Source organism: Lepisosteus oculatus, chromosome 8 (genome assembly GCF_040954835.1).
Source record: "Lepisosteus oculatus isolate fLepOcu1 chromosome 8, fLepOcu1.hap2, whole genome shotgun sequence".
NCBI lineage: Eukaryota > Metazoa > Chordata > Actinopteri > Semionotiformes > Lepisosteidae > Lepisosteus > Lepisosteus oculatus.
The window spans coordinates 10,745,575-10,760,404 of record NC_090703.1 but is presented as its reverse complement, the minus strand read 5'-3'; the positions used below and the strand labels follow the sequence as shown (position 1 = coordinate 10,760,404).

At 37.1% G+C, this 14,830-nt stretch overlaps 1 protein-coding gene across 4 annotated transcripts in view; it reads left to right on the top strand.

Moving 5' to 3' along the window:
* Window positions 1–14,830, top strand: part of mdga2a (MAM domain containing glycosylphosphatidylinositol anchor 2a) — a 210,504-nt gene that overhangs the window by 127,245 nt on the left and 68,429 nt on the right. The window lies entirely within an intron of this gene.

The window sequence follows — 14,830 nt, the reverse complement described above, 5'->3', positions numbered from 1 at the left end:
ACTTAAAGACCCATTTATAAAAAACATACTGTACAGTATATACTGAGTTATGTTTGCTCAAGAATACAACAGTAGCATCCATATCCATGGGCCTGTGGTCTTCCAGTCTGCTGTCCAGAGTTTCATATCCTTATGTTATATATATTCGAATTTGACTTAGTAATTTATCATAAAGAAACCCACTTCTAATCCCCTTCAGCACTCATGCCTACTCTACAGATGCCATAAAAGATTCAGCATAAAAAATGAGAGTTCATGGATTTGTTCCAGTAATTGTGTTTTATAGAACACTAATTAAAATGAAGCAGGTCAGGAGTCTTTGTTCGTGCTATAGCCCTGTTCTAGCATGTACAGTAACTATGAACGCTAGAGACAGCACAGTGAGCAAAAGTCACAGAGTGTAAGGAAGTATCCTGTGGACTCACTTGCCGTTGTCTGTTGACATTTGGAATTGTCAGAGATTTTGCTTTGCTTGTTTTGATGATGTTGTTGTTTTTGTTTTAAACAGCAACCCGCAACAAGAAATAAAGTTTAAGAATAGCTAGATCTATGAAGGGCCTATTATGTATCACAGAGGTAGATGCAGTCCAGTGAACTAATGACATCTTTTGTAATTTTAATTGGGAACTTAGAGAGGAGAATTCCCACAGGGTTGAGTAATGGAGCTTTCATCCACGTCTTGTATTAAATACGGAGTGGGTATTGATTAGGTCTAGCTTTCATAAGCCACAGCCTGGTATTTATTCCAAAGCTTGATATAAGTGTTCCCTCTCCTACTCTCAAATCTACATACCATGTTTTAATTAAACGGTCTTACAGAACCCCTATTGTGGAGACCTTTGGCTGATAGCTGGGAACTTCAGAATGGGGTTTAGTAGAGGTCATGCATTTATGTGAACAAGTAGGATCTTGATGTTCCCTGTGGCATTTCCACTGAAGGAGCTGTGTGTTGCGAAACACCGGGGCTGTGAAATATTGGTGTGAAGACCTTGTTCTGCTTCTAAGTGTTAAAACATCAGTCTGGTGTGGTAAAGAGGACGTGTGTCAGTAGTCTCAGGCATGAGCAAAAGCAACAGATGCCACTAGAAGACAATAGTGTACATTCTCAGGGCCAAAGGAGTGACAAATATAAAGGTACATATTCTTGTGTGGACACACATAAACTCATTCTCTCACACTTCTGTTAGGAATGGCAGAACTTCCCAAATAAAATGTGAAATTTAGATTAAATGTCTTTTCTTGGAAAGCTTCTTCTCACTCCGAATGCAACATCCAAAGCATGTTATGTTTTTGAAGTGATGGTGGGCTTTTAACGTAGTGAAGAAATGAAGCGAGTAGCAGTTTTCTTCAACCTAAGACAACATCTCAGAGTGTCCTAGAGAAGGCAGGACAAATGATGAACGTGTAACTCTTTAGAGAGCTCAGTTTCCTCTTTTAAATTTATCATATTATTTCAAATAAAAGTGAATAACTATGGATTACTTCTGTAAGAACAAAAAGATTATCCCATGGTTATTAAACATTTGTTTTAAGGTCAAAACACTACTTCCATTTGCTGCTGTAGTTATGGAATGATATTTCTTTACTCTGATATTCTTTACTGTCTTTACTTGGATATCATGTACGTTTATTTCACATCAAGATTCAAATATTCTAGAAAAGTATTGTTTGAATTCTACGCTTTACTTTTTTCTAGTAGAAGAGAGAGGCTAGAAGGCATAAACTGATTGGGAATCATGGTTGACCATTGAAGGTTTTCTTTAAATAAAAGATCTTCTTTCAGAAACTGTTTTTTATCGTGTGCTTTTAAAGGAAATAGTTTGTTGTGCCATGAGGTTTGGCATAATCCTGCTCTAAAATCATTAACTTTCATAGAATCTGGAGATCCATCTCAGTATGCATACTGAAGGATAATGCCTGTGCTTATTTCTATGACTGCTGACCTCTTCTGCCTCTATTAACAGAAAAGGACACAGGCTCATAGAGAGGAGAGATTGCATGTGGGTCTTCCCTATGTCATACCCTGAATTAACACTACCCTGTTAGATTGGCGGGGAAATGAAAAAGCACTTTTCAGAGCGTCTCCTACTCAGTAGCAGTACTAATTCTTAAGCACCATCTGTTAACTCTTTTCCTTTCCTGTTTTTTCCATATACTGTATGTACTTTAATCGTTTTTGTATTTCACCATTTAGCATGGGTTTTTTTCTCCAACAGTACAGAAAATAGCATAATATGTTAATAAACCAGCCACTTTAAATTCACACAACTGTAACTAAATATGTTGCAGTTGCTTGCATATATTTAATTTCAGCATGGAAGATTTGTTTTTTTTTTTAAGTGGAGCTCAACAGGAGAAATAATTCTCTTAAATATTCTTTGATAGTGCCTTTTCCTAAACAGACATAGAAATACAGGTGCAATAAAAATTAATCTGTTATATTGAGTAAAATAAATAGTTTTTCTAGTGAGTAAAGTCATTTTGATTGGATGTCGGAAAATCAATTTTCAAATGCACAGAATCATGTACAATATTAAACAAAAGAGCAAAATGCATCATTTAAGAATTCATTAAATCCCATCAATTAGCTACTCAGGCATTAACTGGCCAATGGCTAATTTCATATAATGAGGCTTGTAATTCATTTATAGATACATACTAATTTATTATTTGTGATCCAGCTTGTACGTGCAGGCCAAGAAACAGATCTTTATAGTGAAAAAGCCTTTTGTTCTTTATTTTGTCCAAATTAAAACTTATTTTGACAATTTAGAGGTACTGTTGTTTTGGAGGAGTTATTTTTGTATATTACCAACTGAAAGTCTAAAGATGATTTAAAATGGTGACTCTTCTTACTTCATAAATGCAACCTTTTCCTCCTCTTGATTTTCCACTGAAATGTAAATAGGCTGTTAATTGTAGGCATATGTCAATTACAAGTATATGTTGAATTGATTAAGATAGTGTACAGTGCACTCTGTAACCAGCTGTTTATGCAACAAGCATTTTGTGGATCATATTTGTTTATTCACAGGATATATCCCTCTCTTTTAACAATCATTGGATATTTACAGTTCATATTTACAGTTAATTTCAGATTTTTTCAGTTAATTTATCCCTGAACCTGTAAACCTTGATACATTGCTTTGTCTCTGCTTAAAACAGAAATGCCCCCTCCTTTTTAGTACAATATTTTAGGTATAATTGATCATTTCTTCATGTCCAGCCCCCTGTGTTACTGGTAAGTTGTAGACTATTTTAAGATTTTTGCCTCTGGCTTTCTTGCTGAATTTTACAAAGACTAAAGTTTAAATTCTAGTCCTTACTTACAGGTTTTCTCTTTTCTTGAGTGTCTCTTCATTGTGGATATTATATTCCAAATAACATGAGAGAGAAAATAAATACATGTATGAATATATAAAATATGCACATGAAACTTTGTAGTATGCAATGTTGGGAGACATTTATGTGTTGATTTTATTGTAACTGATCTCAATAAAGAATGCATGTCTGGGATGAACTAAAACAAAGAAATATTTCTAATTGTTGTGTAGCTATTTTAGCAAGTGAATTCAAATAAAAAAAGGGATAAAAAAGACAATCCTGAAAACTGCTCACTTGGAATGAGGCCAGCCTCCTAAAACATGGATCTCTGTGTTCTTAAGATCAATAAGGTTGTATTTATTAATGTGTATGAATGGAGAATGCATTGTGATTTAGAAAAAAAGAAAATAAACTACAGCTTACATGAATGAAAAGACACAGATACAAAAAATGTTAATGGCAGAGGACTTAAAACATACTCTGTGTGACTATAAGCTATTTGGAAACTGTACGCAATTAATGCAGTTTCACTGCATTTATTTTATCTAGGCTGAAACATGTTGAGTAACACACTCGACAGGTGGAAGGGTTAATGACATTTATTGGCACCATAAGTCACTCCAAAAACCACAGGATATTCAATTATGTAGACTGTGATTCAGCTGGATCTACAGTCTGCATGAGAGGCAGTGAAGGATTACAGGAAGCTGCAGGATTTGTCAAAAGATCACAACCTAATCAGATGCAGAGGTTGATGAGAGACTTAATGACATTTAGAAAGGTCAAGTGCTATACATGTCATTCACACCTGCTGCTGCTGACAAGTGTGCGAACATGACTAAGTCAGGAAAGCAATATTGGAAAAAGATCAATGCTTTGCTAAAGCTCAGGGTATGCTCTGTAGTTATATGATCCTGTGATGAAATTGCTTGTGTTGTGGTGATCTACAGTACCTATAAAAAAAGAACTTTCTGCTTGCAGACTGGTGTTTCAAGGACTTAGGACTCCTGGTTCAGTGTCAGTGCTGAATACTGTACGTTATCCTGTAATAGTGGGAGAAAATGAAAATCAAGTAAATGAGTTCCTCCTGAAAGATAAGGGTCGCTGTTCCACCTAGCGCTCGATAGATTCAGATTGTCTGCTGTTGCTTCTTTAGTACTTTGATGTGTCAGTCATTGTTGAGTGCAAAAATCAAGCAACATACAATAAGCATTAACACAAAGACGTTCAATAGAAAATAGCATACTGGAACAAGAAATGCTTAGAAACATGCTCAATTCACAGGTATGTCCTTTAGTTCTAGCACAAAGTTACCCATTTGAAAACACAAAAATGTTAATGCCTTAATTCAGCACATTTAATCAGTTTGACGTTCTCTCTTTGCAAAGCCTATGTTATGAATAACAAGAAAACCTGTTCCTGTCTGCAGTGGGAGACAGAGCGACACAAGCAGTTTGGAAGGCAGAAACGAGCATCGGTGTCTAGTACCATTCACTCAGCTAAAGCACACTGATTCATGTGTGGCTTCTAGAGCAAATCTTTATTTGCAAAGGGATATAAAAACGTGTGTTCTTCTCCTTTCCTAAATTTAAAAGCTAATAAGCATGGTGAGCCCTCTAAACCTGAGGTGGCTCAGGTGCAGGATCAAGAAATATTCTCAGAAACCTCAGTCCAATAACATATTGGAAGTATCTGTAAACCTATGCAGATGCTTTTTTTATATTAAACATCGCTCGGATTGCCAAATTTTCTTGTTGACCAGATACTTTTAATAAATTCCACACACAGGGCATTCAAAATGTTATTATTATTTCATGTGGTGGGTTTAAAAGTTTTTGCATATTGTAAATAAACAGAAGTCTTTTAACATGTCAAAGGCAGCAAAAGAGGCACAACAATTAGAGTACAGGCACGTCCACTGACAGAGCCAAGAATGCCCTGGATGATAATCTCACACTACCCTCCGAACCGGGACTGTGATTCCCCTATCAGCGGTGCTCAGTCAAATCCCAGCCACAACTGGCTAGTGACAGGACCCCGGCTCGAACCTGTGTTTTTTAACTTAACCTGCGTCTGGTTGAGCATCTTGACCTGCTGAGCTCTACAGAGGACAGTTTTGGCATTCCTGGTGAAAAACCTCCTAGGTCATCTCTTCTTGTTGCAAGTCAAAGGATGAAGAACCACTTTACGGTTGATGACGGCGTTCAAGCAAGCAACCATCTTTGAATGCTGTCATCAGTCCTCTACTTCAGGAGAACTGCAACGGCGATCACTGTTGATGAAAAAATCAAAAAAACACCCTAAAATTCGCAGTTAAGTCATGTTGTGTGTGTTTGCGCATCTGTGCGGAGAATGGGAGAAAGTGGGTGGTCTTAATGGTAGAATAATGTTAGGTTGTATTTGTGGAGTCTAGATTTATCCTGGATTTCATGGAATGTTCACACATCCATATGTTAGGCTGATGACCGTTTCATTATGCTTATTTTTGATGCACGGTAAATTGATAACAGATATGAATCTGCTATTAAATTTTAATAAAGACATAATTGTAATCCTACTGTGACATTTCATAAAAGCCCTCAGATCAAATGCGCATGCTGGCACACCACTTACAGCGGTAGAGTGTTTTTTCCTGCCTAACTCCTCCCAGGAGGGGAGGGAGAACTCAGCCCAGCAGAGAGATGACTTCTTTGAAAGGGAGCAATTAGGTTCAGCAGCTTGTCCTGTACAAAGAATTTCTAAATTAATAAGTAATTAAAAGGCTTTTGGAGCGCAGTGATTTAAGCACTTCGGCAGTGTCACTACACAGTTTAATGAGCATTGCAGCATGGTGCTTGAAAAAAAATAAAAGCAAAAATGTATATGAGCAGGAAGAAATTACATCAAATACAAAATCTTTTTAACCTTCCGTGCTATGGATGATAAATAACCTCATTTTGCAATACAAAAGTAAAAATAACAAACCAATAATTATCCTCTTTGTGATTAGTCAGAATGAAGCAGCATATGCTTCTGATGACAAGAATGCTTGTCTTAAGTATCAAGTTCTGTCAGGAATGTGTATTTAAATGCTACTGTTAGTTAAGCATTTCATTCAAAGCCAGTTCCCCTTGTAATTAGTATAGAGCTAATTTATCCCCACTAGTATTCATTAGAGATTCATTTATGTAGATTTGACAAGAACAGTTCTTAAAAATGCTGGAATTCAAAGTACTTCTCTCATACTTTCCCTGGAATGAGGATTCTTGTTTTTCAAAAACAAATTGCCAAACTAAATTTTGGCATTGCTCTAGTTAGTGTAGTACCACTGTTTAGAGGTACAGTAGTTCAGTTTGTTCAAAACTATACAGTAAGATTTCGTAGTTGTTTAAGTGAATAAAAGGATACTGTAGTGCGTGAACACTGGAAGTTGCTGTCGAAAAGCTGTTTCATGAATAATTTCAAAAGCTTTGATGATTTTATGGTTGAGCTGTGTAGTTATAAAGTGTGATGGTGTTCTTGTATGAAACAAGGAATTTAGTGGAAATTAAAAAAATGCATGAACTATATACTGTGTAAGTACTATACATACTGTATCAATACACATATCAATGTTTACACTCCCTCCTGTAGACTCTGTTCAGTTGAGGCTGGTCCTTTGCTCACTGTACCCAGGACCCAAATCTTGATTTGAATTTGGACTTGACTCTATCTTCAAATCCAAACTCAAAACTCACACTTTTGCCAGGGCCTTTTTACATTGGCCTTCTATTCTATCAGAATAAACCTGTAAGCTCTTTTTCTTTTACTGTTTATTGTACTTTATGTTTTTTCTTTATCACTATGTACAGTGCTTTGGGCTTGGAAAGGCACTTTATACAGTTATTAAAATATCGTATGTTTAATTAAGACTCTTTAAATACAGCACATTTTCTCTTCTCTGGCTAGACCTCAGTCTTGTTCTCTTTCCACTAAAAAGAAAAGTAAGGACTGTATCTAGAAGACTACAGCTCTAAGACACACAACAGTAGTATTATGTGTTGCATTGTGTTGTCTTGGTACAGTAGGTCCCTCATTTCTGCACCTGTGCTTAGAAACACTGATGTTCTCTCTCACCCCCTCCCTCCCCCCATCCACCACCACTATCAACTGAGATGGGAAACATTTGCTTAACCCACCTGTGCAGAAACAGCTTTTCCCATTATTTTAGCTGCTGGAATTCAGCGGGCACAACTGCTACAGAAAAAAAAGAGCTCTGGCTTAATCTACAAAGAAAAGTACATTAGAAATATTACAAAGATAATAGAAAGTGCTGTAGCTATAGGGGTCCAGTGGTGTAACCAAATAATGATTTCCTGGATGGGGGGCTCGTATAACAAGTACTGTATGTTTTAACCTGTGAATACCATGTACTAATCTTATTTAACTGTAATCCACATGTCTACATCTGTAGGTTTGCTTCAAAGGTAGCCAAATGAAATTGTACATTAGAGTAAAATGCCAAAGAGTCTCTTGAATACATTATGTGGATATCTTTACATTATTTGCAACCTGTGAACTTCTGTATATACAAACTGTGCCTCATTGTCTGCTCTCCAGGAAAGAAACTCTACACGTGGCACATACTGTAACAAAACTGCTGTCACTTTCAAGCTGTTTAATTCACATTTAAATTAAAATGTAAGATATTTTATCAAAATGTAATCAAATTAAGATAAAAATCATTAGTACACCTAATCTTGTTTATATAAGATCAAGCAGAAAAAAATCACAGATTCATGACCAGGTGTTTCATCCCCTTATAGCAAATACCATGTTGCTGATGCCTTATTGCTTTGATCAGAACTCAAATCTGGGCACAAGGAATGGCATTTCGTGTTCTGATGAAGTTCCAGTCAGACTCAGATAGTGTTTGGGGTGGGCTTGTAAATGCTTTTGTCAAATTATCAATGATGTCCCGGGGATATGAGGTCCCAGATGGTTGATGGTACTTTAATCTTGATTCTGGGAAAAGCACAAAAAATCCATTCCAGTGTTTATATTAGTTTATATTGTAAATATTGGAAGCTTAAATTGGTCTAGGAGCAGAACTGAGGCTGAACTGATTGATAATTATGTATTCCCTTTACCCTTAGACACCCCTGAATCGTACTGGCACTACAATGATAGTTTGTAAATGATTGCCGAGATACTGTACATCTTTTGGATGAAACAGAAGGTGTTGAAACTCTCAGCCATTCTACTTTGTGGAATATAATACCAGTATTTTCTAAGATCATAAGTGATCTGTCTTTGTTCATTGAAAAGCGGCGTGACATAATGTACAGTTCAAAATTAATGAGCCTGCTTTGTGGTGTCCTAGGGTTCGATTCGTCCAGGTTTCTGACAACCACACTGTCATGGTGAAATGGCCAAAAATTTCCCCCATCCCTTCTGGCAGTCATGATTAACCTTTTTGTCTGCATCCTTTCACAGGGATTCTAGGACTCTTAATCCAGAAAGACTTTAGAAGCCAAAATCTATCCTTAAGCTATGCTCACATCCTCCTCCAGTTCTCAGTAATCAACTAATTGCTTCCTAAGTCTCTCTATTGACAGATTTCTAACTTTCAAACTTCCTTTGGAACACACCTCAGAGAATTCCACTTTTCAGGTCACTCTTTCCCATCTCTTGTATACATTATCACATTCTCTTTTTTGCCCTCCATAACCACTACTAGACCTCATATTCCTGCTTCCTTCCTCATTCTCCCTCTCTCCCAAACAGGAAATGGGATTTTCTGTTTTCCAGCATGAAATTAACATTTATTTGTTCCAGCATTGGGCTTTTTTAGCAGTTTTCCTAGCTTCTGCGCCTCTGCTAATATATATACACTGTTCAACTTCCTGAAGTTATTTGCACTTTTAACCTCTGGAACTCTTTTATGGATCTTTTGTCTTATAAGCAAAACATAAATTGATCTTGTTAGGCAGTGGACAAGATTGCATGTGCAGTACAGTACTATGCCTAGTACTGCTGTGTAGCAGATTTATCTAACAAGATGCTTATGTTTCTTGTGGGGGGATTTCTTTAGCAGGTACACAGCTTTTGGATTAAGAATTCACAGGCTTACCTTGTGTGTACATAAGTAACACTGTTAAAGAAGCTGATTCCTGTGATTCTCTTTGAAGTTAAGCCTTTTTTGAAGATGGCACATTAAAAAGAAGGAAGCATAAAATGTTTACTACTCCTGGGACTCACAAGAACTCATCTGAACACTAGTATGTAAGGAGTATCATCCCAGAGCAGAAAATTAGAACTAGGCGATCTGATATTTTTCACTTTTCAAGATTCTTAAATTTTTGTAGAGTAGAAATTGATGAAAGTCAAACTTATTGAAAATGTACACATGTATTTGGGATACTTTTCTTACAGTTATAATTTGTTGGAAGAAAACCAACGTTAAGGTGCTTTTTCGAAACCTTTTCCTCCAAAGCAAAATTTTGGTTTAATTTGCTGAAAGTAGTTATGAAAGTACAAAGATTTTGTAATGAAGCTGGAGATAAAACCATTGTGGGTAGTAAAAGTAAAATTAATATTTTCCACATAAACACAACTCTGCTATTTTCATTATAACAATAAATAATAATTCCTTGCATTTACAGTATTCAGCATTTTTCCTCTTAAGAATACTTGAGTGCTTTACATGTAGTACAGTCATCATTCTATCCATCACAGAAGTGCAGTGCACACCTGGATAATGCACAGAAACAACTGTACACTACCTGCCTGACCACAATGGCTGATAAGGTGAAGAAGTCAGAAATTTCTTTACAATGTGACTTAAGGGGGGACTTTAAGCAGGCCAGATTGTACAAGCCTAGAGTGGAGTTTAACAAGGACACTGGGGTTCACGGCTGTGATTTTTCATGACCAGGGATATCAGTCCAATATCCCTGGTCACAATACACAGGCTTTTTTTGGAAATTATTGTCCAGTGATGATTAGATGATTAGAGAACGGATGTGCTCTCTTTTAAGAGCTTTTTTTTGCCATTGGCCTTCTGTAAATGCCACAATGTGGAAAGACAGTGAAGGAAAGCAGGGAGTTGACGAGATTGCTCAAATATTGTGCTTAGGCTACTGACTGTATGTCTAGTTGTTTAGAATACCCTTTTATGGTGTATACTGTATACAGTACAGTTTCATTCATGGAGCTTTCAAATACTGTATGTATTGTAATGCCCTCAGATATACTGTATAGTCCAAGGGGTACAGTATTGTAATTGATAATTTCGGTCCTGCTGTAGTCTCTACTTCAGAATGCATTTGTTGGCACACCTTCATTTTTTAAGATAAGCTAAAAACACAAGAAAACTAAAAATGAGAACAGCGTGCTTGACTTATTATTTTCTTAAGTACTGTATGCAACTCTTCTAAAGAGGATTTAAAGCTCAGTTATTCACTTATTTAGGAAATAAAGGTCTGTTTCATGCCAACTGTTGTGATGTTATCAGTCGGGCTTTTGTGTTTTTAAAGATGCAGTTTTGGAAACTGATTGGAGACTAGAAATCACAGGACAACAATGGTATGATAAGCTAGTCAGCACAGCATGCCTGGTAGTTGATACATGTCTTCGAATGTGGTTTGATTAAAAGGTAACATCGTTAGATGAAGGTGTATGTTACAAGGACTCAGCATGAGTCAGGGAGCCAAGCATTTCAAAGTGGTTCCAAGGTCTGAAACACGTTTATTAGGGTAGCCAGGCTGCAGTGGTTGACTACTGACACCATGTGATTGGATATTCCCAAGGTTTCCCATCAGAAGAGATCTGTGACCATGGTGCCGTCAGTGTTAGGGAACAGATTTGTGAGGGGTGTGAGATTGCATGCTTGTGTCTGAACCAGTGAAGGTGAGGTGATGGGAGGTAAGGACAGGTTCTATTTTCTCTACTCACTGTAAGTCAAGCAGATGAGGAGCAGGAGTTTGTATAATTTCTGTGGAACTTTGACAGTATTGAACTATGCTGTATATCGAACTATAATTATGACAGCAGGAGACAGTTAATCATGTAGAATAAGTAATATATAAATGTTTAATTTTTAGAGAAACTGAAATGACTGGGGCAAAATGCTTGTCTTTTAAAGTTCAAGCTTTTCATTTAAGCTCCCTCTGACACCTGTTAATTACATTATCAGTCTGATCAGAGATCAAGTAGCTTATCTGTCTAAAGTGATAATTTAAAAATAATTAGCATTTTTTCTGATTAAAGGTTTTAACACTAAAACTATTATGGCCTTACATAATGATCACTGTTAACTATTCAGTGTAAGTGTTAGAGAGATATGTTAGAGAGAAACCTATAACTTATATGCTTTTTACACTTATACAAAAATTTAAATTATTATTTCTTATTATTAAATCCAGTATTTACATTTTAAGAATGTATTTAATTTGCTAGGGTTATGTGACACCATTGTATTTCTTCATGCAGTCAAATGTGCTTTATATTTAACCAGTTAAATTACATAAACCTTAGATTAAAAAAGCAGTTATATTATAAAACTATATATATATACAGTACTGCAAAGGAACAAGTAATAGGTTTATTCCATGCTGAAAAAAAGAAGAAAGAGAACACAACGTTTCGGCCGTGGAGCCTTCTTCAGGTGTGAGAGAGACAGGGCAGTAGGCAAAGGTAAAGTAGCGGGAGAACAAAGGTTGGGAGGGAGGAGGAGTGAGAGGCGGGAGCAGGGGACAGAAAGAGAGGCCAATCAAGAGGTGTGAAGTCAGAATGGGTGCAGAGAGGTGTGAAATGAAACTTCCAATGAATGGAGAAAATTTAAAAGAACAGTAATCTGTCGTTAAGGGAAGGGAGAATGTTTGATCCTAGCTGCAGAATAATTTTAGTTTCGGTGGTCTTTCTGATGTACAGTATGAGTTCGGAAAACCGTCTTTGAGAACACAGACGGAGAGATTAGAGTGGTCGTGGCCGTTAGAGGTGAAATGAGAAACAATGGGCTTGGAGAGATCTTTAATCTTCACAGCCCTGACGTGTTCTCTGAAGCGGTCTCCGAGTCTCCTTCATGTTTCTCCAATGTAGATGGCTGGGCATTTACTGCGAGAGATACAGTAAATAAGGTTGCTGGAGGTACAAGATGCTGTCTGGGTGATGCGGAATTGTCCTGAGGGGCCTTGAATGAGTGTGGTGGTGGCTGTGTACTTGCAGGTGATACAGCGAGCTCTGTTGGAGGGGAAAGTGCCTGGTGTGGATGGTTGTTGAGGGCGGTCAAGGGAGCTGTGGACAAGGAGGTTACGCAGATTAGGTGGTCGGCGATATGAGATGATAGGGCGATCAGAAAAGAGGGCCCCAATGGAGGGATCATCCTGTAGGATGGAAAAGTTGTGGTTAATGGTCCTGGGGATAGGAAGTGTGTTAGGGTGGTAAGGAAGCACCAAAGGAATGCGGTTGTTACGACGGGAGTTCCTGATCGGGTTGATGGTCCGGGGGGTGTTTTTGGCTCGGGCAAGGGCCCTGTTAATCACACTGCTGGCGTATCCTCTGTTGATGAAAAATGAGTACATTTCGAGGGCTTGGTTCTCGAAGTCGATGTCGTCGCTGCATAATATATATACAGTACTGTATTACAGTAAACAAGTAATATATACCATCTCTGTAGCACCAACACAATTCCCAATCTAATTTCCTTTCATGAAATCATTTTAGAAACTGGTTTTGGGCCACTGACTGCACTCTGAGAAATTCTGACCTTCCAGAACAGCCTTTGAAAATAATGCTTTTTATTCAGTTATGCCTTAATGATTGACATCTAGCAATCTTTGTTTGAATTTAAAGAGGAAAACACTGACATTTCATATGTCACTGCTTATAAAGTTCCATAAACATATAGAAGTATTTGGAAAATGTTACATCCATCCTGTTATATCACACATTTAATCTTATTTCTGCAACTATGCTCAGTATAACAGAAACTAAGCTAAAGATATTTTTTGCCTTGGTTATTTAAGGTTCTTGCCACATGTCTCTCCCTGCCACACATATCAAATCCATTATACAGTACCTTACCAATGGAACTCTCAATGTGAAAATATACATGAGAACAATTGGTGTACATGAATTATCCCCAGCTAAACAGATTTCTTTACATATTTTTCAAAAGTAAGTCTTCTTACATTCTTCACCCTGATCAAAAAAGATGCTGAATTAAAGGCGGTAGATTTTGACATTAACATCTAGAGAGAATGCAGGCACCACAATATGTCCTTTTTAGTTTGTTGTTCGTGGATGCTTGACATTTGATAATTCTTAGAAACATATTTTTTTTCCCTTATAGTTTAGGAGATTCCTTTCTCTTCCTATCTATTTTGTCCTTACTTTCACAACCCTTCTTTTATCTTGCAACTTTGTTTAATCCTAATCTCTTCAGAAACTAAGCAAGGCTGAGCCTAGTCAGTAGTGGCTTACTGTACATAATGTGGTGGACCAGTAGGTGGCACTCTTCTCTCTGACCCAGTATTTCTAATCCAATGTCACCGTATGGTAAGGAGTGCTTTAGGAGGTATCATCATTTGAATGAGACATTAAACTGAGGTTCTGACTTATCTAGACATGAATGATCCTGTGGCACTATTTGTTAAGAGTAACGGTGTTCACCCTGATGACCTGACTAAATTACGCTTTAGGCTTGTACAATCTGTCCTCCTTAATGTCCATCCTTAATTCAATTAGTGAAGTAATTTCTCACTTCTATACCTGATCTGCTTTGCGGTGGGCTTGCTAGTGAATAACAGGTCCTGCACTTCGGTGGTGGATAAAATGGGTTGCCTCTTATAGGTTAAGTGCTTTTTGTAGCCTTTGGGATTAAACAGAATGTACAAAGGCACTTATTGTCATTATTAAATATGGTGCATTTTCTCCTATCTAATTGAACTCTTGCATATAACACTACATTCTAGGTGAGAGCTGCTTCGGACCTTGCATCATAACAACAGCTTTTCACCTAAGCTTTATTTCAAGATTGGATGTCCAGATTTTTTGTTGTTTTGTTTTTTTTCCCAACAGTGTGTGTCTGTTTCTAGCTTAGAGAAATATTGGATTGGGAACGCATCAGCATAAAGAACTACCTCAGCTGCAGAATAATAGATGGTGCTACTGTATGCTTTGTATAGTTTTTTAAACACATTTATCACTGTCACGTTAACAAAATAGCATTTCATCCAAATCAACATCCCCAGGCATGTGTCATATTGTGCCTCCAACCCAACAGAATACATCCCTTACTCTAGCATACAAGTGTAGTAACTTTGGACTCAAATGTAATAAATAGTTTACACAGCAGAATGGAATGATCAACCATGTTGAACGCTTTGGAAAGGTCAACCAACCCAGTTGCTGTAAATAAAAGCTCGAGACAAGCTGCATGAGTATAATTTGTACCGCAAGCAATAACTGACACATGAACACATCCTTGGCAAAAGATCAAATCGCATATTATTTCATGCATTTTTGTATTGAAAAGCACCAACTG